This window comes from Tachyglossus aculeatus, chromosome 5 (genome assembly GCF_015852505.1).
Source record: "Tachyglossus aculeatus isolate mTacAcu1 chromosome 5, mTacAcu1.pri, whole genome shotgun sequence".
NCBI lineage: Eukaryota > Metazoa > Chordata > Mammalia > Monotremata > Tachyglossidae > Tachyglossus > Tachyglossus aculeatus.
In genome coordinates this window covers 78,408,506-78,433,156 of record NC_052070.1, presented here as the reverse complement: position 1 = coordinate 78,433,156, position 24,651 = coordinate 78,408,506, and the positions used below count along the sequence as shown (strand labels likewise).

The 24,651-nt window shown below is 46.7% G+C and overlaps 1 protein-coding gene across 1 annotated transcript in view; it reads left to right on the top strand.

Annotated features, from left to right (window-relative positions):
* CSGALNACT1 (chondroitin sulfate N-acetylgalactosaminyltransferase 1) overlaps nt 1-24,651 on the top strand; it is a 305,040-nt gene that overhangs the window by 15,740 nt on the left and 264,649 nt on the right. The gene's annotated exons all lie outside the window — the stretch shown is intronic.

Here is a 24,651-nt window from a genome sequence, read left to right as displayed (position 1 = left end):
TTTACATAAGAACAGTATCATATCAAGGTATGTATCTCAAAAAACCCACACCCAAATATAATAGTGGTACTTGTTAAGCACTTACTCTACGCCAAGCACTGTTCTTTTAGACTGTGAGCCCACTATTGGGTAGGGACTGTCTCTATATGTTGCCAACTTGTACTTCCCAAGCGCTTAGTACAGTGCTCTGCACACAGTAAGCGCTCAATATATACGATTGATGATGATGATGTTCTAAGCACTGGGGTAGATACAAGTTAAGCAGGTTGGACACAGTCCCTGTCCCACGTGGGACCCCGACTCTTAATGCCCATTTTACAGAAGAGGTAAGAGGCCCAGAGAAGTGAAGTAACTTGCTCAAGGTCACACAGCAGACAAGTGGCAGAGCCAGAATTAGAACCCAGGTCCTTCTGACTCCCAGGCATGTGGTTCTATCCACCAAGCCACGCTGCTTCTAGGTGGGGTTACATGGTAGCACCCATTAGTAGGGAATGGAAATAGGACCTCATCATCTTTGGCTGTTCATTCATTCATTCAATCGTATTTATTAAGCGCTTACTGTGTGCAGAGCACTGGACTAAGCGCTTGGGAAGTACAAGTTGGCAACATATAGAGACGGTCCCTACCCAACAGTGGGCTCACAGTCTAGAAGGGGGAGGCAGACAACAAAACAAAACATATTAACAAAATAAAATAAATAGAATAAACATGTACAAATAAAATAGAGTAATAAATACGTACAAATATATATACAGATGCTGTGGGGAGGGGAAGGAGATAAGGCGGGGGGGATGGGGAGGGGGAGGAGGGGGAGAGGAAATTGTTTTTCAAATGTGGCTGGGATTGTGGAACTGCATTGGCCTTTTCTGGCCACACATGAACTTGTAAGTGAACTTCCACCATCACCAGTTTCTTCTCTGAATGAGAAGGACAAGTGTATTTATGCCTCCTATCCAGGAGGACGGATGTCCAGAACGACGACCATCACTAAGTTCCTCCAACATCCTCTCACCAGGGTCATAGACAGAATCCTGGGCTGGATAGAACATAGTTGTGACCCAGTATTTGGCATTGCTCAAGGAATAGTGTTCTCTTGAGGATTCCTCCAGGGTCCATCTGCAGCTTTTTCTCTTTCTCCCCACTTAGGACGTTTGGAAGTTAATTTGGAGATGCCATTCCGAACCCCGCACTCAGGACATTGTGTCGATGCTGATCTGGGACACTCCCCTTGGGAACTGGAGTCTTGGAGTCAGTTGATGGATTACAAGGAGGGAAAGGGAAAGCATTTTCCTCTCTAATAGGCAGAATCTCACATATCACAGATACTCTTTTTTTGAGTAATATAAAAAGAAACCTGTACTTTTTGACTTAGACTAGCAGTCTGAAATTTCAAAAGACAAGACAGACTCTTCTTGGTAGGTAAGCTGTTGCTACTGGGGCCCTATTTTTGTTCCCTACTAATCCACCATTCTCTCTCTCTCCTCCTCCCATCTTCAATCAATCAATCAATCAATCAATCATATTTATTGAGCGCTTACTGTGTGCAGAGCACTGTACTAAGCACTTGGGAAGTACAAGTTGGCAACATATAGAGACAATCCCTACCCAACAGTGGGCTCACAGTCTCCAGAGGCACCAATCTCTTCCACCCCTGGGCAGCCCTATTCCCTGTTCTTGGTTCCTAATTCACCAACCCAATTTCTGACCTCAGATTAAGCTATTTTAATGGAGCATGACTTAAGCTGTATTTAATAGTCCTAATTATAGCATTAAGCACTAACAATTTTCTGAACATTGGTATAGATGGAAGATAAATCAGATACAATCCCTGTCCCACATGGGGCTCAGAATCTAAATGGCATGGAAACTGAGGTATCATGGCAGAGCTGGGACCAAAACACAGTCTTCTGACTTTTGGCCTTTCTATTAGGCCAAGCCGCTCCTCTCTGGCATGGTGCTCCTTAAGGGCAAAAATCATGTCTACCAACTCTATTGTGTTGTACTCTCTCAAACTCTTATTGTAGTGCTCTACACACAGTAAGTGCTCAATAAATACCACTGATTGATTGATCAGTAAAGCCCCCCATAAAGCGTTGGAAGCATCCGAAAGGCACGTTGAGCTGAACTTGCAGGACATGAGATTGATTAGATAGCATGCCTGTGGCCCACGTTGTTCAAGTAAAGCAGGCGTAATGAATTCACGTAATAACAGGAGGTATTTATTAATATATGGTTATTGTCATATAGTTAGATTTCTGGTTGGTTGTGCACTGCGTAACTTGAAAGCCCAGATCAAATGTCTCTCCTTAACAGACCCACAGTTTCCTTAACTGGCCACCACAGTTCATGAAAACTGCCTCCTTTCAAGCCATCTTTTCTTAGCCCAAATATCTGCACCCTTGCCTACCTGTCCTTTTGTCAATCTACTGTTTTCTAATTAACTTCTCCATTAACATCATTAACACCTCATTCCCTTAATAATAATAATGATGGCATTTATTTAGCGCTTACTAAGTGCAAAGCACCGTTCTAAGCACTGGGGAGGTTACCAGGTGATCAGGTTGTCCCACGGGGGGGCTCACAGTCTTAATCCCCATTTGACAGATGAGGTAACTGAGGCACAGAGAAGTTAAATGACTCGCCCAAAGTCACACAGCTGACAAGTGGCAGAGCTGGGATTTGAACCCATGACCTCTGACTCCAAAGCCCGTGCTCTTTCCACTGAGCCACGCTACTTCTCTAGGGTCTCCTGGGCCAAGCCAACAGACCTGCTACTTTCCTTCTTAATTACATGGGCGTTTTACCACACTTCTTGGGTGGGAGGAAGGAGGAGTGAGGAATTGGGAATATTTAGTCAAAGGATGGAAAAGTTTGAGAATCACCTTTCTAGAATCTTGTTTTCTGAATTAACCAATCAATAATATTTTAAGTGAATGGCAGTCAAAATGCATACAACTAATTATTTGTCTCATTATAATTATGGAATCTATTAAATGCTTACAACATGCTAAGCACGGATGTAGATACAAAGTTATGAGAACCACATGGGGTTTTGAGAAGCAGTGTGGTCTAGTGGATACAGCATGGGCCTGGGAGTAAGAAAGGCATGGGTTCTAATCCAGGCTCCTCCACTTGTCTGCTGTGTAACCTTGGACAAGCACTTCACATCTCTGTGCCTCAGTTCCCTCATCTGTAAAATGGGGATTAAGACTGTGAGCCCCATGTGGGTTGTGGACTGTGTCCAACCTAATTAACTTGTAATCTACCTCAAACATCCTTAAGAAAAAATCCAAGGTGCTCATGATCTATTCTGTCTCCATTTTGCAATGAGAAAATTCAGGTCCAAAGAGGTTAAGGGACTTGCCCAAGGTCACACAGTATGCCAGTGGAAGAACTAGGACTCAAATCCCCGTTAGACCAGAAGCTCCTCTAGACTATAAGTTCGTTGTGGGCAGGGAATGTGTTTACTGTTGTATTGCACTCTCCCAAGTGCTTAGTACAGCGCTCTGCACATGATAAGCACCCGATAAATACGATTGAATGAATGAAATCCAAGTCTTCTGGCTACTTGTCTTATGCTCTATCCATTGGGCCATGCTTAATACTTACAGGGAATAGTGGTAAAGCAACAAAATACTTCAACGCTTCCCTAAAAGACTGATAATCAACCATCAAAAAATTTGGGTAGAATTCTATTCTGCAATTAGATTGAGTTTAACCTCTACCTTTTCCAGGGGTAGAAAAGAGGCAAAACATTTTCACCTTATTTGGCCACTCACAGGGAAACTAAATTCACCAGTAGAGAAATAATTACATCAAGTCAATTACTGACATACAAAATTAGAGGAAAAAGTTGGAAAGATGCAAGAGAGAAAAATCAAGAAGTTGGAAAATAGAAAAATATTTTCTGTGCACTTGGATCTGTGATCTTTGGACACTTGATATTCGCCCCACTCTCAACCCTAAAGCACTTATGTACATACCTTTAAATTATATATAATAAATCGTTTATGTTAACGACTGTTTCCCCCTCTAGACTGTAAACTCCTTATGGGCAGGGAACATATCTGCTAATTCCATTGTATCGTATGCTCCCAAGCACTTAATACAGTGCTGTACACATAGCAAGCACTTAATAAATACCAGTGATTGATGACTCAGGAAAGAGAATTTGAGTCTTATTGACAATTCTTTCAAGTCAGTTTTCCAATATGTGAACCAGCTAGAAAACCAGGATATTGATCATCACCTGGAAAGGCATAAATCTAAACAGCATAGTTTTAATATTTATATAAAACCATGGGACATTTGCACTTTACTTCCAGCAGTTTTGGTTGCTGTGTTCTAGATTGACATAATAGAGCTGGAGATACTATGAGGAACAACCAAAGTGAATGTGGGGTAGAGCAGCATCCCTATGAGGGTAGACAAAAAAGATTGGACTCTTGGGTAGGGAATGTGCCTGTTACATTGTTGTGTTGTACTCTCCCAAGCGCATAGTACAGTGCTCTGCACACAGTAATTGCTCAATAAATACAATTAACTGATACTGACTTCAATCCAGAAAGGCTGATAATTATCTTTCCATGATAGAAAGCATCCAAAATCATGAAGAATTTGTTACAAGGGAAGTGAGGAGTGGAAATCAATAATATATTTGAGTGCTTACTGTGTACACACCACTTGATTAAGGCCTTGAGAAACTACACCAGATGTGACACAACCCCTGCCTTTAGGCTCTGACAAGAAATGAGGGCAACAGGAAAAAAAAGACAATAAAACTTTCCAAATTTTGATTTATTTAAGGGGAAGAGCATTCTGAATTAATGAAATGTTCATTGTGCAAATAATTTTTAATATTAAATTTTAATATAGGACCATGAGTGAGGGTTTGTGTGTGTAAATTTAGGCTTATTCCTAGTGAATATACTGCTCTCTCTGTCTGTCTCTGTCTCTCTCTCTCCGTCTTTCTCTTTCTCTGTCTTTCTCTCCTTGTCTTTTAAATCTGCCTAGGGTACCTGAAGTTGCAGTCTTTCGACTGCATAATCCTCTTCCTTGCATATCCCCTCCCTGTTTATAGTTTACCTGAGTGCGGGCACGTTCTTCTTTAAATTAAAGTTTGCCTTCTTATAACAAAAATAGTCAGAACAGAATTAGTACTGATCTGAACAATTACAATTTCTGGATTAGAATTCTGGGTTGAGTAAAATGAGATTTTCCTCTAGTTTTCTATCAGAGCTGTTCAAAAAGCAGCTTGACTTCTTCTGTTAATGGAAATGATCATCAGAAGAGCCCATTTTCCTTAATTGAAGTGGCTAGTAAAAATGAACTTGAAAGAATTGAGGATATTACTAGTAATAACAATAATCATGGTATTTAAGTGCTTACTATATGCTAAGCACTGGGGTAGAAACAAGTCCCAGAGGGGGCTCGCAGTCAGTCTAGGAGGGAGAACAGGTATTGAATCCTCATTTTGCAGATGAGGGAACTGAGGCTCAGAGAAATTAAGGGACTTGTCCAAGGTCATACAGCAGGTAAGTGGCAGAGCAGGATTAGAACCCAGGTCCTTTGACTCCCAGGCCCACAGTCTTTCCTCCAAACCACTGTGCTTCTCAGTGTAATGTAAAGAAGACTTGAGGTACCTGCAAGTAGGATTCTGTATCTCCCTTTAGGATGAATAATAATGATGGCATTTATTAAGCGCTTACTATGTGCAAAGCACTGGGGAGGTTACCAGGTGATCACGTTGTCCCACGGGGGGCTCACAGTCTTAATTTCCATTTTACAGATGAAGTAACTGAGGCACAGAGAAGTGAAGTGACTTGCCCAAAGTCACACAGCTGACAATTGGCAGAGCCGAGATTTTAACCCATGACCTCTGACTCCAAAGTCCGTGATCTTTTCACCGGGCCATGCTGCTTCTCTAGTCTGAGCTCTCCTACTATCTTTGGGCTTTTTTTAGATGGCACTCTCCCTCTCCCTGACCCCGGAAGACTTTTTTTTAAAATAATATTTATTAAGCGCTTACTATGTGCAAAGCACTGTTCTAAGCGCTGGGGAGGTTACAAGGTGACCAGGTTGTCCCACATGGGGCTCACAGTCTTAATCCCCATTCTACAGATGAGATAACTGAGGCCCAGAGGAGTGAAGTGACTTGCCCAAAGTCACACAGCTGACAAGTGGCAGAGCCGGGATTTGAACCCATGACCTCCGACTCCAAAGCCCGGGCTCTTTCCACTGAGCCACGCTCCTGGACTATGACAGAGGTTAGCTTATTATTTTCTGTGTTAGATATGTAGCATCGAGTACGGCCTAGTGGAAAAAGCACTGGACTGGGAGGCCGAAGCAGCATGGCGTAATGGATAGAGCATGGGTTTGGGAGTCAGAAGGTTCCGGATTCTAATTCCGGCTCCGCCATTTGTCTGCTGTGTGACCTTGGGCAAGTCACTTCACTTCTCTGGACCTCAGTTACCTCATCTGGAAAATGGGAATTGAGACTGTGAGCCCCATGTGGGACAGGGACAGTGTCCAACACAGTTTACTTGTATCCACCCCAAAGCTTAGTACAGTGCCTAGCACATAGGAAGCACTTAACAAATGCCATTGTTATTATTATTATTATTATTAGACCTGGATTTTAGTTTTGTTTTTTTTTGTGGTACTTGTTAAGTGCTTACTATGTGCCAAGCACTGTTCTAAGCTTGGGATAGATACAAATTAACCAAATTGGACAAAGTCCCTGTCGCACACGGGGCTCACTGTCTAAGTGGGAAGGAGAGCAGGTTTAGAATCCCCATTTTACTGTTGAGGAAACAGAGGCACAAAGAAGTTAAGTAACTTGCTCAAGGTCACACAGCAGGCAAGGGGTAAAAGCAGGATTAGAACCCAGGTCCTAATTAGAACCCAAGTTTGAGAACTTAGTTCCAGTTCTCCTCCCTGTTCTCCCTCGACTTAGACTCTGAAACCCATGTGGGACAAGAACTGTATCCAATCTGTTTATGGTGTGTCTACTCCAGCACTTAATAAAGTGCTTGGCACAATAGTAAGTATTTAACAAATATGCCAACCATTATTATTACTATTATTACTACTGCTACTTGTTTTTACTATTTGGGCAAGTCACTTAACTTTCCATGTGCCTCAATTTCATCATCTGTAAAATGGGGTTTCCTCATCTGTAAACCTCTTTCTTAGACTGTAAGCCTTGAATGGAGCAGGATGACGTCCAATGTGATGATTTTGTATCTGTTCTAGCACTTAGCTCAGTGCTTTGGGACATGATGAGTGCTTAATAAATGCCATCATTGTAATAGGTTCATTCTCTAGACTGTAAACTCACTGTGGGCAGGGAATGCCTACCAACCCTGTTATAGTGTACTTTTCCAAGGCCCGTTGTTGGGTAGGGACTGTCTCTATATGTTGCCAACTTGTACTTCCCAACCGCTTAGTACAGTGCTCTGCACACAGGAAGAGCTCAATAAATGCGATTGAATGAATGAATGAATACAATTCAATTGTATTCACTGAGCACTCACTGTGTACAGAGGACTATATTAAGCGCTTGGGAGAGTACAATATAACAATAAATAGATACATTCCCTGCCCACAATAAACTTACAATGCTCTGCTCATAGTAAGTGCTCAACAAATGTGATAGATTGATTACAATTATTATGATTATTACCCTTAGTGGATATGACTCAACAGAAACCAACACCTATAGGCGAATTTTCACCATCGCTGTTACAATCACAGAATACCATTATATGTTTTGATTTACCTGTCAGGCTCCCAGGTTTTATAAGCTCGGGACTGTAAGCTTGTTGTGGGTAGGGAATGTATTTGCTAATTCTGCTGTATTGTGCTACCCCACTTGCTTAGTACAGTGCTCTGCACATACTAAGGACTCAATGAATACGATCGATTGATTGACTGATTGTCAGAGTAGGCCGGGAAGGGCAAGGCAGGGAGCCTTGTCCAAAGAGCAGTGGGAGCAAAACCAACGGCTTCAACCCCACAGCTGGAAACTTGGGAGGCCGGTTTCAGATGGGATAGGAGGGGGGCAACAACAGAAGGGATGGCAGCCTAGTTCAGGAAGGGTCTTGGCATGTCTGAGGGGGCGAGGGAGTAGCGGCCTAGGCACAGACGTTTAACATTTGCAAGCTCGCAGCCTGAAGTGGAAGTGCCTCGCTGTGTTAATAAGTCTGGGAGGGGTTGCAGTGCCCCTGGAGCAAAGGGAAAGAAGGTTAGAGGTCCCACCAGAGAAACCTTCTAGCTTCTGGTGGATTTCTAAGCACTGAATATAGTGCTTTGCACACAGTAAGCGCTCAATAAATATGAATGAATACAATTGGATTCCCATATAATTCATTCAATTGTATTCATTGAGAGCTTACGGTGTGCAGAGCACCGTACTAAGTGCTTGGGAGAGTACAATACAACAATTTCATGGAAGGTCACTGAGAACAGGGAGCAGGTCTACCAACTCTCTTGTATTGTTCTCTCCCAAGCACTTAGTAAGTACAGTGCCCTGCATATAGTAAGCACTCAGTAAATATGATTGATTAACTGATGGGAAGGGATGGCAAATTCTTCCCTGCCTTTGGGCGACCAAATGTCTGATTCTGGTTTCTGCCTCCCTGCCCTCACTCGAATTCTCCCTACCGAGTTGACACCCATGCTGGGAGCTTGTGACCTGCTCAAGGTTCATGTATTTGGTTTGTCTCAAGGATGCTTTGTGTGATTAGTTTTCCCTGGTCTACCAAATAGGAGATGAATTAATTATTGTGGTATTTGTTAAGCGCTTACTGTGGGCCAGGCACTATACTAAGCCCTGGGGTGGATATAAGCAAATCCGGTTGGACACAGTCCCTGTCCCGGGGGGGGGCACACAGTCTCAATCCCCATTTTCCAGTTGAGGTAACTGAGGTCCAGAGAAGTGAAGTGACTTGCCCAAGGTTCCACAGCAGATAAGTGGCAGGGCTGGGATTAGAACCCGTGACCTTCTGACTCCAGGTTGGTGCTCTATCCACTACTCCATGCTACTTCTCATGCAGCATGAATTCTGTACCTGTGGGACCTGCATATGTTCCACTTTCATTCAAAACGATGCTGCCGTAACCTTGTTCCTGGACTTTTCAGGCACTTCCTTCTGAGATTCCTATTTGACCCGACAGCATCTGATCTACTTCTTGTGTCTTCCTATGCCAAAGCTACTTATAAGCTCTCTCTCTAGATGTTACTTTTCATCTCTAAGTGTCTCTTACCTCCTTTACCCCATAGACCCAAATGAAGAAGGGCATTTGGAAGGTTGATTTATACTCCAGTTCCTGCTCAGTTTTGGAACTTTGAAAAAATTGCTGTATTCCCAGACTGTTTTAAGTACGAATGTCGATACACCAGAGGTGTAGCAAGAATAAGAATAGGATCGGGTAGCTGATTTTTTTATTTAAAAGGGATATATGTCACTTTGGGATGTATATTATTCAAATCCTAGCAAGTGGAAGAGGGAGATTTAAGAGTCTATCTGTAACTATTGTGTAGGAAGAAAACATATAATTTCCCTTTCCTGTTCTTCATATAGATTGGTTGCTTAGTGAAACTCAGCTAAATAGAACCCCAGCAGGACTGTAGAAAAGTGACATAGTCATAGTCTCTAGGCCAGGAAGTTACTGTCTTAAAATTCTCAAATTTAATACACCAACTACAATAGAAAATGGAGCAATAAATCTTCTTCAGTCCAAGATCCTAAAACAGCACTCAGTAAATGAAGTCAACTTTTCTGAGTCCACCACAACTTCCTCTTCTAATCTACATCCATTTGCTTTTGCATGTATCCAAAGTTCCTTTGCTGTTTTTCTGAAATTTCACATCCCATTTTCCTGCTTGCATCATACCAATCTCCTTCTCCAACAAAATTTCAAAACACCCCTTTCTCCTCGGCATTGACCTTCAGATTCCCCCTAAATTACTGATTCCTTCACACATCCCTTCCCTCTCAGGTAAACATTAATTCTTCTTGGCAGGGAATGACAGATCTGGGAACTGTAGCAGAACACGGTGCTGGGAGTGTGCTTCCAGCTCATCTAACGACTTGCTGAGGGGTGCTGAGAAAATCACGTCCAGCAGCATGGCCAAGTGAAAAGAACTCCGGCCCGGGAGTCAGGATTTGGGTTCTAATCCTGTCTCTGCCACTTGCCTGCTGTGTGACCTTGGCCAAGTCACTTTCACTTCTCTGAGCCCCAGTTACCTCATCTATAAAATGGGGATTAAATCCTACTCCCTTATCCTAATGGTGAGCCCCATTCATTCATTCAATTGTATTTATGGAGCACTTACTGTATGCAGAGCACTGTACTAAGCGCTTGGAAAGTACAATTCAGCAACAGAGACAATCCCTGCCCACAGCGGGCTCACAGTCTAGAAGGGGTTAGACAGGCATCAAAACAAGTAAACAGGCATCGATAGCATCAATATAAATAATAGAATAGAATAGAATATTCAATATAATAGAATTATAGATATATGCACATCATTAATATAAATAAATAGAATTACAAATATGTACATATACACAAGTGCTGGCAGGGAGGGAGGTAGAGCGAAGGGAGAGAGTCAGGGCGATGGGGAGGGGGAGCAGAGGAAAAGGAGGGCTTAGTCTGGGAAGGCTTCCTGGAGGAGGTGAGCCTCCAGTAGGGCTTTGAAGTGGGAAAATGTGATTGTTTTGTGGATTTGAGGAGGAAGGGCATTCCAGGCCAGAGGTAGGATGTGGGCCAGGGGTCGATGTTGGGACAGGTAAGAACGAGGCAAAGTGAGAAGGCTAGCACCAGAGGAGCGGAGTGTGTGGGCTGGGATGTAGAAGGAGAGAGTGGAGGTGAGGTAAGAAGGGGCAAGGTGAATGGAGAGCTTTGAAGCCAACAGTGAGGAATTTTTGTGTCCAACCTGATTAATTTGTATTTATCCCAGGGCTCAGAACAATGTTTGACATGTAGTAAGTTCTTAATACCATAATTATTAAGACAGCTAAATGCCCCTGGCATGTTGGTCATTAGAGGAGGGCCAGTTGACCTGGGTCCTGCACTCTACAGGATCTCACACCTCTCAGTGAGCAGGACTCTGGACAGCTGCCATCAGGGGCATAGGGAGGAGAGTGAAACACCTGAAACAGTTTCTGGTGCCCCCCTCTTGCTCCCCTACTATTTTTGGAGGCAGAGTACACAACAGTTAGATTGGGAATGGGGGGAAGTAGGGTAAAACTTAAGGCAGAACTTCCCCTCTTTTTAAAAGCCTCTTTGCCCACTCCCCCTTTCTCCTCTACCTACGCTAACTTTCCACCAGTTTAGCTGTTCCCCTTCTCAGATCCATTTTTCACTTCGTTGTGAGTGGGTGTGGTCTTGTATGGTTGGATTGAGGAGCGAGAGACTGGAAAACCACTCTCCATCAGCTCCTGCGAACTACTTTCGTGCAGGGAACTGGTCTACCAACTTTGTTACATTAAACTCTGCAATACCGGATGTCCTGCCATCCACCAGTCAGTGGTATTCATTCTTATTGAGTACTTACTATATTCAGAGCACTGTTCTAAACTGTTATACAACAGAGTTGGTAGACGTGTTTCCTGCCCCCAATGAGCATAGAGTCTACCTGGGGAGACTCATGAATATAAAGAAAGAAATTACAGATAGGTAGATGAGTGATGTAGGACTGAGGGTAGGGTGAATAGTAATAATAATAATAATAATAATAATAATAATAATGGTATGGAGAAGTAGCATGGCTCATTGGAAAGAGCCCGGGCTTGGGAGTCAGAGGCCATGGGTTCTAATCCCGGCTCCACCATCTGTCAGCTGTGTGGCTTTGGGCAAGTCACTTAACTTCTCTGTGCCTCAGTTCCCTCATCTGTAAAATGGGGATTAAGGCTGTGAGCCCCACGTGGGACAACCTAATCACCTTGTATCCCACCCAGTGCTTAGAACAGTGCTTTGCACATAGTAAGTGGGCTCTTTCCACTGAGCCACGCTGCTTCCACAATACCAGGAGACCAAGTGCCTAAAGGGTAGAGAGATCCAAGTGCATAGATGACAAAGAAAGGAGAGGCAGTCAGGGAAAGAGCACTCTGCGCACAGGAAATACTCAACAAACACCCCTGATTGATGGATTGATGTGTATTAGGGTGTACTAACCCACCCTGCTCCTCCATCCAAATGAAAGCATTAAAAGCCTTATTGATAGCGCATCTCCTTCATCTTTTCCCACTCCCTTCTGCATCACCCCTGCTTTTGGATTAGCACCCTCTATTCACCCCTCCCTCAGCCCACAGCACCTATGTACCAACCCGTTATTTATTTAGTTATAGTAGACTGTGAGCCCGTTGCTGCGTAGGGATTGTCTCTGTTGACAAATTGAACTTTCCAAGCGCTCAGAACAGCGGCCTGCTCACAGTAAGCGCTCAATACATACGATTGAGTGAAAGAATGAATAATGCCCGTCTCCCCCTCTAGTGTGTAAACTCGTTGTGGGCAGGGAATGTGTCTTTCAACTCCAGCGTATTGTGCTCTCCCAAGCACTTAAGCACAGAGCTCCGCACACAGTAAACGCTCAACTAACATGATTGATCGATTGATTGAGTTGACACTCTTTGGGGCATAAGGAGCCTGATAAGTCCCAGGCTATCGTCTCCTCCCCTCCCCGCCCTTGAAGGGTTTGGCACTGTTCCTAGTGTCCTGCCCTCCCCAGCTCGTCGCCCAGGATGGGGGCACGGGGTGGCACGGGCTTGGCGTCGCCCAGGATGGGGGCACAGGGTGGCACCGGGCTGGACCCACCCCCTCCCACCTTCTTCCTGCCCAGGCAGCTGTCTGTCCCTGGTCTGAGACAGCTGTTCCCCAGCCCATCCATCCCCCCTGCCAGGGGGCGAGGGAGGGAACCGAAGGGGCAGGCGGGGGGCTCCGGGGTTGGGGGGTCCGGGGAGGTCGGGGGTCGGCCGGAGTTCCGGAGTTTTGCCCCCCGGTCACTCTTCCGCACGGTCCTGCTGCAGCCGCTGCCGGAGCTGGGACGAGGAGGACCAGGAGGAGGAGGGAGGTGCGGGAGGAGGAGGAGGAGGACCAGGAGGAGGGAGGTGAGAGAGGAGGAGGAGGACCGGGAGAAAGAGGACCAGGAGGAGGAAGGAGGTGCGGGAGGAGGAGGATGAGGAGGAGGAGGGAGGTGCGGGAGGAGGAGGAGGAGGACCAGGAGGAGGGAGGTGAGAGAGGAGGACCAGGAGGAGGAGGACCAGGGGGAGGGAGGTGTGAGAGGAGGAGGAGGAGGAGGAGGGAGGTGTGGTAGGGGAAGGAGGTGCGGGAGGAGGAGGACTAAGAGGAGGAGGAGGACCAGGAGGAGGGAGGTGAGAGAGGAGGACCAGGAGGAGGAGGACCAGGAGGAGGGAGGTGTGAGAGGAGGAGAAGGAGGAGGAGGGAGGTGTGGTAGGGGAGGAGGAGGGGGAGGATCAGGAGGAGGAGGACTAGGAGGGAGGTGAGGGAGGAGGACTAGGAGGGAGGTGAGGGAGGAGGAGGAGGACCAGGACCAGGACCAGGAGGAGGAGGGAGGTGAGAGAGGAGGAGGAGGACAGGGAGGAAGAGGACCAGGAGAAGGAAGGAGGTGCGGGAGGAGGAGGACTAGGAGGAGGAGGGAGGTGCAGGAGGAGGAGGAGGAGGAGGAGGACCAGGCGAAGGGAGGTGAGAGAGGAGGACCAGGAGGAGGAGGACCAGGAGGAGGAGGGAGGTGTGGTGGGGGAGGATCAGGAGGAGGACTAGGAGGGAGGTGAGGGAGGAGGAGGAGGACCAGGAGGAGGGAGGTGAGAGAGGAGGAGGAGGAGGAGGAGAAGGAGGAGGGAGGTGTCGCAGGGGGAGGAGGAGGGGGAGGATCAGGAGGAGGAGGAGGACTAGGAGGAAAGTGCGGGAGGAGGAGGAGGACCGGGAAGAGGAGGAGGAGGTGCGGGAGGGGGAGGAAGAGGACCAGGAGGAGGAGGAGGAGGATGTGGTACGGGAGGTGGAGCCGGCGGCGGCAGGCAAAGTTCAGGCAGCGGCGGAGACAGCGGCAGCAGCAGGAGCAGGAGCGAGAGCAGCCCGAGCCCAGCGGCCACCCCGCAGGACCCGGCCCCGGCCCCGCAGGCCCCTGGGGTCAGTGCACACACCGCCCTCCTCCCCTCCCACCCTCCCAGCGCCCGACCCTCTGTCCGTCTGTCTGTCTGTCTGTCTGTCTGTCTGTCCGGGTCCGGGCCTGAGCATCTGTGCACCTTGCCACTCTATATCTGTGTCTGTGTCTGTGTGTGTGTGTGTGTGTGTGGTGTCTGTGTCTGTGTGGTGGGGGCACAACATCTGTGCATCCTTCGCCTATGTGTGTGGACTCTGCACCCTTCGTGTGTGTGTGCCTGTCAACGTCAGTGCGCCCTTCATATGTGATACTTTGTGTGTGTGTGAGTGTGTGAGTGTGTGTGTGTGTGGTGGGGGCACAACATCTGTGTACCCTTCACTTATGTGTGTGGACTCTATGCACCCTTCTTGTGTGTGTGTGCCTGTCAACGTCTGTGCACCCTTCATATGTGACACTTTTTGTGTGTGTGTATCTGTGCACCCTTCCAAGGTGTGTGTGTGTGTGTGTGTGTGTGTGTGTGTGTGTGTGTAGGCGTTATGCACCCTTCGTGTGTAGGCGTTATGCACCCTTCGTGTTTGTGCCTGTCAACGTCTGTGCACTCTTCATAGGTGAGACTTTGTGTGTGTGTGTGTGTGTGTGTGTGTGTGTGTGTGTAATAATGATGGCATTTATTAAGCGCTTACTATGTGCAAAGCACTGTTCTAAGCGCTGGGCGTGTGTGTGTGGTCCCCCCAGCCGCAGAGGTGCAGGCAACCTCTGGTGTCCCTTCCTCGTCTTTGGCCTTTTCCTCCTTTGGCTGGCCCCTGGGTTGGGGGGCCGCCCCCACCCCCGGCAGCAGCGGCAGCAGCAGCAGCAGGAGGAGGAGGAGGAGGAGGAGGAGGAGGACGGTGAGGGTGAGGACACTGCCGCGCCCCCGCTCCCGCCTGCAGCCTCCTCTGGCCCGGCCCGGCCCGGCCCGGCCCGGCCCGGGCACGCCCTCGGTCGGGGCTGAGCTGGGCTGGGCTGTGCTGTGCTGGGCTGGGCACAGGGGCTGCTTCCCTCCCGGGCAGGAGGAGGAGGAAGAGGAGGAGGGGAGGAGGAGGAGGGGAGGGGGAGGACCACCCGGACCCTCGGGTCGGGACGTGTCGGGATCCCGACGGCCCAGCCCTGGGACAGGGCACAGGGCACAGAGGGCACAGCGCCCAGGGCATAGAGGGCACAGGGCCCAGGGCATAGAGGGCCCAGGGCAGAGGGCACAGCGCCCAGGGCACAGGGCACAGAGGGCACAGCGCCCAGGGCCCAGGGCATAGAGGGCACAACGCCCATGGCATAGAGGGCACAGGGCAGAGGGCACAGCGCCCATGGCATAGAGGGCACAGGGCAGAGGGCACAGCGCCCAGGGCATAGAGGGCAGAGGGCAGAGGGCACAGAGGGCACAGCACCCAGGGCACAGAAGGCACAGCGCCCAGGGTATAGAGGGCACAGGGCAGAGGGCACAGAGCCCAGGGCATAGAGGGCACAGGGCAGAGGACACAGGGCAGAGGGCACAGCGCCCAGGGCATAGAGGGCCCAGGGCCCAGGGCCCAGAGGGCACAGCGCCCAGGGCACAGCGCCCAGGGCACAGGGCACAGAGGGCAGCAGCGCCCAGGGCCCAGGGCGCAGAGGGCCCAGGGCCCAGGGCCCAGAGGGCACAGGGCCCAGGGCACAGAGAGCACAGGGCCCAGGGCACAGAGGGCACAGCTCTCAGGGCACAGATGGCACAGCGCCCAGGGCCCAGGGCACAGAGGGCCCAGGGCACAGAGGGCACAGCGCCCAGGGCCCAGGGCGGGCTGCTCGATCGGATGGCGCTCGACCGGTCCTTCCCGAAGACTTTCCTGTTCCTATCACCCTCACAGCAGCTGCGAAAAGAAAACTCCCCGCTAAACGTTGACCAACGGCTACATGTGGGGGCGTGTGGCTAAGCGTTTTCCCTTTCCCTGGGGGGGCCCGACGGCCTGCCCGGGGGTGGGGGGCCTCCGGACCCGGGGGAACATCCGTCCGAGGGCCACCCGGGCCGCGGTTCAGTCATTCAATCGGATCGATTGAGCGCTTACTGTGTGCAGAGCACTGTACTGAGCGCTTGGGAAGTCCAAGTCGGCAAGGGAGACGGTCCCTACCCAACAACGGGCTCACAGTCTAGAAGGGGGGAGACGGACATCAAGATAAAACAAGGATGAATTAATCACTGATGGCATTTGTTAAGCGCATACTATGTGTTGCCAATTTGTACTTCCCAAGCGCTTAGTACAGTGCTCTGCACATAGTAAGCGCTCAATAAATGCGATTGATTGATTGATTGATTGATGTGCGAAGCACTGTTCTAAGCGCTGATGCCCAGAGGCAGTGCTCCCTGCTGTGTGGGGGTCCCGAGCAATTCGGTTCAATCAATCAATCAATCAATCAATCGCATTTATTGAGCGCTTACTGTGTGCAGAGCACTGTACTAAGCGCTTGGGAAGTCCAAGTTGGCAACATGTAGAGACAGTCCCTACCCAACAGTGGGCTCACAGCTTAGAGGGGGGGACCTCGTCTCGGTGGAAAAGGCGAGTAGGAGAACCTGTCACTAAACAAAAATTCTCCTCTAAAGCAAGCGCCTTCTTCATCTGCACTCCCATCATTAGTTTCAAAGTTATCCTCTTACTGATGAACGTTGTAAACGTTATGCGGCCGGGAGTTTTACTTGGAAAAAATGTGCCCTCGGAAGGCTTGACCGTCATTAGTTTCAAAGTTATCCTTTTATTCCCCCTTCTAGACTGTGAGCCCGCTGTTGGGTAGGGACTGTCTCTATGTGTTGCCGACTTGTACTTCCCAAGCGCCTAGTACAGTGCTCAGCATACAGTAAGCGCTCAATAAATACAATTGATTGATTGATTGATTGATTGATGAACATTGTAAGAACGTTATCCAGATGGGAGTTTTACTGGCAAAAATGTGCCCTCGGAAGGCTTGACAGATCAATCAATCTGATATTAAATTAAGGTAGAGCTGGCTTGTAAATCTCACATTTATTCAGACTCAAAAGTGCCCTAGAACAATTTATAATAGATGATTGAATTAGGTCATTCGCCCGCTTACTGTAAGGATAACGATATCTGGCCAGATTAAACATGCTGTGCACCTAGCCTTCAAACTTTCCCTAGTGGATCGCTTTGAACTGGAGTGCTTTGTTCAAGTTTTCTGCACGTGGGGTGTGAGAACTGTACAGATAGATATACATATATGAGAAGTGTTACATGGATCCCTCTTCTAAATGAAGATTTCTTGCTCCTCTTTGACACTAATCTACCAGACTCAAAGTCTACATTTTAAAGCACAAGAAGCCATGAAAGATGCTAACTAGGTGCTTGGACAGTAGTTGTATGAGTGACATGTATGGTATGCATGATATATGGTAGGCCGTGTGAGAGTGTGTGTGTGTGTGTGTGTGTGTGTGTGTGTGTGTGTGTGTGTGAGAGAGAGAGAGAGAGAGAGAGAGAGAGAGAGAGAGAGATCATAAATTGGGAGAACTGAGTTGGCAGTGTATCCTATACAGAAACCACTCTAATATAGATGTTAAAATGAATTGATGCTTTTCTTTTTTACATAAAAATTCAATGCTGAAATGTGTTATAAATAGAATTGATGTCTTATTCAAAGCTGGATAGGAAACATATTGGCCCAGGAATTCAGTTTTCTTATTTTTAGAGTTCTCTAAATTCCAGCTTGACTTTTTTTTTTTCTTTTTAAATTGTGCACCCTCTCTCTTCTTAAAGTGGCTTTTCCAAGCTGGTGGGCAGGTAGCTCACTTTCTTGGAATGTCTTAATGATCAGTCCTTTTTCATTCTGCTGTTACTGTTTGACTATCCCGAATAAATTTGGAATGTAAGAAAGGTCACCCATCACCAGGAAACCTCTTTCTCCTCACTTCCCATCTGAAAATATCTAGTAGTCGAGGTGATTTCACTATATGTTGGAACTAACAAAGGTTATTAAATAGCTTAAATAAGGTAGACTTTATTATTCTGATTAATTTTTTAAAATTCGTCTGCTGAAACGGTCCTATTAAATTCATGAAATGAGAGCGGGAATAGTTACTTTACCACTAGGGGACTCCTCTGTATAGACTTTCACACTCAGTTGTCATTAGTTACCTCTGTGGTAGCAAAAACATTTATTTTCTCGGGTTAGTTGAACCTTCCACTGAAGTATTGGAAAAGGACATTGTAGTCCAAAAGGCATTCACGAAGATGAACGAGAAAATTAATGTGAAATGGTTTTGAAAAACTAATTCAGTGCCCCTTTTCTAATACTGTTAGACAACTATACAAACTAATTCCATCCGAATGTAGTTCAGATAGTGAAAATGAAAAACAGATTTTTATGTTGAATTCTAGGACGAAGCTGCTTTCGACCTTGAGCTCTAAATTTTTGTGATAGAATTTATTAGGTCACACTGGGATTTTGACTTTTGGTTCCACAGTTAAAAATGTTTGGCCACCCCAAGCTATCTTGTGCTCCAGTGCTTAGTGCAGTACTTTGGTACTTAAATAAATACTATTACTATTTCTTTTTACTGATCTTTTTTATTCATTCAGCTCTATTTATTGAGCATTTACTGTGGGCAGAACACTGTACTAATCGCTTGGGGGGAGGACACTATAATAATAAACAGACACATCCCCTGCCTACAGCAAGCTTTCAGTCTAGAGGGGGAGACAGGCATTAATGTAAATAAATGACAGATATGTAGATAATAATGGTGGTATCATGGCTCAGTGGAAAGAGCACGGGCTTTGGAGTCAGAGGTCATGGGTTCAAATTCCGACTCCACCACTTGTCAGCTGTGTGACTTTGGGTAAGTCACTTCACTTCTCTGAGCCTCAGTTCCCTCATCTGTAAAATGGGGATTAAGACTGTTGAGCCCCACGTGGGACAACCTGATCGCTTTGTAACCTCCCCAGCGCTTACAACAGTGCTTTGCACATAGTAAGCACTTAACAAATGCCATCATTATTATTATTATTTGTTAAGCACTTGCTATGTGCCAAGCACTGTTGTAAATGCTGGGGTAGATACAAGGTAATCAGGGTGTCCCACGTGGGGCTCACAGTCATAATCCCCATTTCACAGATGAGGTAACTGAGGCGCAGAGAAGTTTAGTGGCTTGCCCAAAGTCACACAGCTGATTAGAACCAAGCCCATGCTCTTTCCACTAAGCCATGCTGCTTCTCTAAGTTCATGAACATGAGTGCTGTGGGGCAGGGGATGAATAAAGTGAGGCAGGGCAACACAGAAGAGAGTGGAGAAAGAGGAAAGCAGGGCTTAGTCAGGGAAGACCTCTTGGAAGAAATGTGCCTTCAATAAGGCTTTGAAGTTGGGGAGAGTAATTGTCTGTCGGATTTGAGGAGGGAGGGCATTCCAGGCCAGCGGCGGGATTTGGGCGAGAGATTGGAAGTGGGATAGGTGAGAGTGAGAAACAGTGAGAAAGGTTAGCATTAGAGGAATCAAATGTGCAGACTGGGTTGTAGTAGGAGAGTAGGAGGTGAGGGAGGAGAGGCCAATGTGATCGAGTGCTTTGAAGCCAATGGTGAGGAGTTTGTGGAGGTGGATGGGCATCCACGGAGTTTCTTGTGGAGTGGGGAAACAACATGCCCTGAATGTTTTTGTAGAAAAGTGATCCAGACAGCAGAGTGAAGTATGGACTGGAGGGAGGAGAGACAGGAGGCTGAGAGGTCAGCAAGGAGGCTGATACAGTAATCAAGGCGGGAGAGGATGAGTGATTGTGTTACAGCGGTAGCAGTTTGGATGGAGAGGATAGGGTGGATTTTAGCAGTGTTGTGAAGGTAGGACAATATATGGGTTGAGTGAGAGAGAGGAGTCAAGGATAATGCCATGGTTATGGACTTGTGGTATTTGTTAAGCACTTACTATGTGCCAGGCACTGTACTGAACGCTGGGGTGTTTACAAGCAAATTGGGCTGGACACAGACCCTGTCCCACGTGGGGCTCACAGTCTCAATCCCCATTTTACAGATGTGGTAACGGGGGCACAGAGAAGTGAAGTGACTTGCCTAAGGTCACACAGCCGACAAGCGGCAGAGCCGGGATGACCTTCTAACTTCCAGGCCTGTGCTCTATCCATGCCCCTTCTCCGCTAAGTCATGCCACTTCTTCATTCATTCATTCAATCGTATTTATTGAGCGCTTACTGTGTGCAGAGCACTGTACTAAGCGCTTGGGAAGTACAAGTTGGCAACATGTAGAGACGGTCCCTACCCAACAGTGAGCTCACAGTCTAGAAGACTGGGGAAGGACGGTGGTGCCATCTACAGTGATGGGAAAGTCAGAGAGAGGACAGGCTTTGGGTGAGAAGATAAGGAGTTCTGTATTGGACATGTTAAGCTTGAGATGACAGGAGGACATCCAAGCAGAGATGTGTTGAAGGCAGGAGGAAATGCAGACTGCAGAGAGGGAGAGAGATCAGGGCTGAAGATGTAGATGTGACTATCATGCACATAGAGGTGGTAGTTGAAGCTATGGGAGTGAATGAGTTCTCCAGGGGAGTGGGTGTAGACGGAGAATAGAAGAGGACCCAGAACTGAACCTTGAGGGACCCCCCTTGCCCTCAGTTAGTGGGTGGGAGGCAGAGGAGGAGCCTGCGAAAGAGACTGAGAATGTACAGCCAGGGAAAGAAGAGAACCAGGAGAGGACAGTGTCGGTGTAGCCAAGGTTGGAAAATTTTCCCCAGAGAATCAATCAATCAATCAATCAATCGTATTTATTGAGCACTTACTATGTGCAGAGCACTGTACTAAGCGCTTGGGAAGTACACGTTGGCAACATATAGAGACAGTCCCTACCCAACAGTGGGCTCACAGTCTAGAAGGGGGAGACAGAGAACAAAACCAAACATATTAACAAAATAAAATAAATAGAATAGATATGTACAAGTAAAATAAATAGAGTAATAAATATGTACAAACATGTATACATATATACAGGTGCTGTGGGGAAGGGAAGGAGGTAAGATGGGGGGGATGCAGAGGGGGACGAGGGGGAGAGAAAGGAGGGGGCTCAGTCTGGGAAGGCCTCCTGGAGGAGGTGAGCTCTCAGTAGGGCCTTAAAGGGAGGAAGAGAGCTAGCTTGGCGGATGTGGGGAGGGAGGGCATTCCAGGCCAGAGGGATGATGTGGGGGGCGGTCAACAGTGTCAAAGGCAGCTGAGAGGTTGTGGAGGATTAGGATCGAGTAGAGGCCATTGGATTTGTCAAGAAGGAGATCTTTGGTGACCTTTGAGAAGGTGGTTTCTGTACAGTGAAGGGGATGGAAGCCAGATTAGAAGGGGTTGAGGAGAGAATTGGAGGAGAGGAATTTGAGACAGGATGTGTAGACAATTTGCTCAAGGAGCTGTCTTTTTACTGCTTACTTCTTACTGTTTACCTTTTACTAAGTTTTTACTGCTTTCTGTTTACAGTTTTACTGCTTACTTTTTACTGAATTTGCTGTTATTTTTTTCCATTGCATCAGTCAATCAATCAATCGCGTTTATTGAGCGCTTACTGTGTGCAGAGCACTTTCTTTTGAGATAGGGACCGTGTACTGAAAGCCCATCTTAAATGTCATAATACTTTTTTTCAAAAAAAACTGAGGGAACAGCTGGTGTCTATGAGCCCTAAAATGATGCTTTGGAGGGACAATCTCTCTTGTAGACCACTGCACTACACTCCTGGACTGCTAGAGAAGCAGCATGGCTCAGTGGAAAGACCCCGGTCATGGGTTCAAATCCCGGCTCTGCCGCTTGCCAGCTGTGTGACTTGGGCAAGTCACTTCACTTCTCTGGACCTGTTACCTCATTTGGAAAATGGGGATTAAGACTGTGAGCCCAGTGTGGGACTATCTGAGATCTTGTGTCTACCTAAGTGCTTAGAACAGTGCTTGGCACATTGTAAGTACTTCAAGAGAAGCAGCATGGCTCAGTGGAAAGAGCACAGGCTAACCTCCCCAGCATTTAGAACAGTGCTTTTCACATGGTAAGCACTTAATAAATGCCATTATTATTATTATTAAGCGCTTAACAAATACCATCATCATCATCAATTCCCAACAGGAGGTAGCACTGCCTTGGGGCAGGAACCTGGGCAATTGAACCCTAACTTCTTTCTCAAATTGGGGTGCACTAGAGATGGCAGCAGGACTGTTTTCTGACAGGAACCCAAAGCTGGAGAAGTCTCTGGAGCTGGTGACTGTGTGCTGCTTCGGGGGCTGGTAGAGGGGTTCTTTCCTACCCCAACCCCTGTGGACCACTCCAGCCTGGGTGAGGGAAACTTCTGGGAGACGATACCTCTATTTTGGGGGTGAGGGAAATCTTAAATTGTTTGGGCCTGGTTTTCACCTCACCAGCCCCACTTCCCTGACTCCATTCTGGTCTGCAGTAATAGGGGAGAGAGAGGGAGAGAGAGGGAGAGAGAGAGGGAGAGAGAGGGAGAGAGAGAGAGAGAGAGCGCATGTGTCTGGGAAATGTCTCTCAAAGCTCTGTGGGCGCTGATCTCTTTGGAAGCTTTGGTTTTATAATAATAATTATAATTATGGTATTTGTTAAGCACCTACTATATGCCGGGCACTGTACTAAGCGCTGGGGTGGATACAAGTAAATCAGATTGGACACAGTCCCTGTCCCATGTAGGATTCACTCTCAATCCCCATTTTACAGATGTGGTGACTGAGGCCCAGAGAAGGGAGGTGACTTCACCAAGTTCACACAGCAGAGATGTGGCTTAACCAACATTAGAACCCATGACCTTCTGACCCATGACTTTAGAAGGCGAGAACCTTACTTATTATTATTTTTTTGATGGCATTTATTAAGCGCTCACTATGCAAGTCACTGTTCTAAGCTCTGGGGAGGTTACAAGGTGATCAGGTTGTCCCATGGGGGGCTCACAGTCTTCACCTCCTTTTTACAGATGAGGTAACTGAGGCACAGAGAAGTTAAGTGACTTGCCCAAAGTCACATAGCTGACAGTTGGTGGAGGTGAGATTCGAACCCATGACCTCTGACTCCAAAGCCCGTGCTCTTTCCACTGAGCCACACTGTTTATTGATTCTTTTAAAGCCTTTTAATGTGACTAATCTTCCTATCTTTACATTTTCCACCTTATTTTAAAATTGGGTGGAATGTCACAGTGAAAGGAGGGAATGAACAAATTTAGGGGAATTTTTTTATAATTTTCTGTGTGTAACTGTTATAGCAGAGTGATTCTACAAGGGTGCAGTGAATTTGGCTTTGCCAGCTCTTGATCATTAAAGGGGGAGATGATCCATGCCCTTTCCTGCTGCTTCTTTCTCTTAGAGCACATTTCTTCAGAGGCATTTCACAGCTCCCCAGTACTTTCAGAAGAGGAAGCTTGAATACGCAGATGGGGTGAAATTTTGATATGTGTTAGCCTCTCTGGTAAAAGATTTGGAGGAGCAGGAGGCTTTTTTAAATGGCATTTAAGTAATATGTGCCATACACTCTACTAAGCACTGGAGTACATACAAGCTAATCAGGTTGGACACGGTTCCTGTTCCACATGGGGTTTACAGTCTTAATCTCAGGGAACTGAGGCACAGAGAAGTTAAGTGACTTGCCCACGGTTATACAGTAGACAAGTGGTGGTGAAAGCCATGGCTAAAATGAGGTTGTTTTTGTAAATTTAAGTCATCTATGCCCTATCAATGGCCCCTGGAGTATGATAAATTGAAAGAGGTACAAGTCCACATCTTGTTCTAATATTGATAGTTTTTTCACTCTTTGCTCTTCAGGAGAGATGGGAACCAGAAGCCAGCTTTCATTAGTAATAAAAAGTCAGTGAATAAGTTGTTGTAGTACTATACTACAGCTGCTACTCCGACTTCTTTAAGCACATTTCTTTCCACCAGACGTTAGATGGTGTGACTGTAGTAGAAACTTTAAAGCCTGAAACCCAAGTCTGAAACAGACAAGACTGAACATATTCAACAAAGGAATAGAATAGGTGTTTATTTGTCGTGTGTGTGTGTGTGTGTGTGTGTTTAATTGTACACACTGCTGAATGGAAGAAAATGTTATTTCTGTGGATCACTCTCACAAGTTTAGAGAACATAAAAATCACTAAATTGGACGCTAACAAATGTAGAAAGCCACAGTTTCCATGCTTAGTTTCAAACATTTTAAATGATGTGAAAATACTAAACAAAAAATAAAAACACAGGGAACAGTTGGCACTGAGGAAAACAGATAATTAGGGGTGTTAAAGACTGGAGATTAGGAAAAACTCCTAATCTAAATGGCATTATGAAAATTCAAGTTAAGCACCAGTAACTATGAGTTTCTTAAATTTATCGAGTAGCAGATCTCTGTGAGGTCATAAAATTATAAGGCACAAATATCTGATCTCAAAAAAAGAACTCTGAAGATGATGGATTTCAGATGATCCTTTAAAGTGTTAATTACTTTACCTATCTGAAAGAGAATAGTGATTAAATAGAGGGTGTGGAACGATGGGAGC